The sequence below is a fragment of the Acomys russatus genome, chromosome 10 (genome assembly GCF_903995435.1).
Source record: "Acomys russatus chromosome 10, mAcoRus1.1, whole genome shotgun sequence".
Taxonomy (NCBI): Eukaryota; Metazoa; Chordata; class Mammalia; order Rodentia; family Muridae; genus Acomys; species Acomys russatus.
The window spans coordinates 58,355,014-58,356,956 of NC_067146.1; the positions used below are offsets into that span (position 1 = coordinate 58,355,014).

The window sequence follows — 1,943 nt, forward strand, 5'->3', positions numbered from 1 at the left end:
GGATGGTAGCTGAGCTGGTCAGCATGCTGGCTCTCTCTTATCCACACCACCAAGGCAAGCTCTTTAGGACTACTTTGGATAGGCCATCCAATGCTGTCATAGGTAGGAGGCAGGGTTAACTCTTTTCCTCTCACACACTCAGGGTGGCTAACCCATATCCATGCCTTAAGAGCCAGCTCCACTATGCTGCTCAGTAAAGGCATAGGGCCCAGTTTCCCAAGTGCTGCAGCTGGAGAGTGGTAGGGCTAGCTCAGTTCTCATGACCCCAGGGTCAGCTTTCTGATACCTCTAGTGGTGAGGGATGAGGGCTGGAGGGTTCCCCTATCCCAGGCCACCTCCTGTCTCACATCTTTGGGGCTGGCTCATCAGTGCCCCAGCCACCAAGGCCAGCTCTACTGGCAGGGGCCAGTCTCCTGAGTGCTGCAGCCAGGAGCAGTCAGAGGGATAGGGCCAGCTCTCCAGCTCTCATGACCCTGGGTCAGATCTCCTGAGGGCTGCAGGTGGCAAGGGTCAGCGGGGGAGGGCTTCATCCTTGCACTCATGCCACCTCATGGCAGACAAGTGGTGGGGCCAGCTCTTCTGCTCTCTTGCCCTCAGGATTGGCTCACTTGCACCTTTCCCCGACCAGGATCAGTTCTGCTGTGCTGTCCAGGCAAGGGGCAGGCCCCACTCCTTCAAGTGCTGCAGCTGGTGAGGGTCCAGCCAAGCTCTCTGGTTCTTGTGATCTTGTGGGTAGCTTTCTGAATGCTAGAGTCAGTTCTGCCAACTCATGCTCTTGAGGCCTGCTCACTCACACTCCTGCTACCAGGGCCAGCTCCATTGTGCTACTTGTACAGACAAGGTGCAGGGCCCATCTTCCTCAGCTAAGAGGTAGGCCAGCTCTCCGGAATGTCACAACCAATGAGGGGTAGGGCCAGTTTCGTATAGCCTCTGATCACCCATGTGGTTCCATGTCCTCCCCACCCTAACAGCTGTTCTGACCAGGTCATCCTAGTGTTCTCTAGTGGTAATATGAGCCACAGGCATTGCCACTGACCCCCTGATGCTACCTAGCCACGGAACCAGACGTGGCCTTCAGTGGCAGCTTGGACAGGTGGCAGGTCTGGCCACGCACAACAGGCTACTCTTCTCTACCCTTGTTCTCCAGTTCCATCTCTCTTCATGTGCTCAAGCTGCTCCACTTCTCTCTCTCCTTCATCTATCCACCATGTCATGATGGCTCTTGCTGCAGGCTGGCCATGGGGCTGGCAAATGGGTGTCTATGAGCCACTTGAGCCATGTGCAGGAGGGCAGGTCTGTGGGTGGCATGGTAGAACACAGGTCTGTCCCACGCTGTGCTGCCTGGATTTGATTTGATTTCATTTGGTTCAACTTGATTTTTATATGTCCTAGGCATAAAACAGCTTTAGTCACCAAGGTAGGCATGAAGGTAGGATGAACAAAGGGCTGCCATTTGTGTTACCCCTGACTGATATAAAAACACCACCATTGTGTCTCTTTGCTCATTGCTGGGGTGGGGGTGGCGGTGCTTCTTTATAGCCAAGTTCTTTCACCAAATTTAAGTCCATTCTTTCATAAGATGCCTTGTATGTTATGGAAGTTATGTTTTTCACCTGATATCTTAATAGCTAATACACTGCAAAATAGTTCCTGGCCTTTTACAAATTTATTTATTATTTTAAATACAATATGCATTATTTTCGTGTAATAATTTTTGTTTATTTAGTTATAAATCCGTTGTTCTCTAATTTACTCTGTTCTTAAATTGCTATTATTCTCTCTTCCAAAATATCTCATACTCACAATTCTAATTGAATTTTTGTGACCTGGTGTTCAAAACTTTCTTGGGGCTGGAGACATGGCTAAGTGATTAAGAACACATGTTGCTCTGTAAAAACCTCACAACAGTCCTTAAGTCCAGTTCCAGTGTCTGGACACCCTCT

The 1,943-nt window shown here is 50.0% G+C and overlaps 1 non-coding gene across 1 annotated transcript; it reads right to left on the minus strand.

Annotated features, from left to right (window-relative positions):
* Nucleotides 1-1,379: 1,379 nt before the first annotated feature.
* On the minus strand, nt 1,380-1,516 carry LOC127194993 (small nucleolar RNA SNORA48). The gene has a single exon (XR_007831362.1). It is a non-coding gene; the product is annotated as a small nucleolar RNA SNORA48 (small nucleolar RNA).
* Between the last annotated feature and the right edge of the window lie 427 nt (nt 1,517-1,943).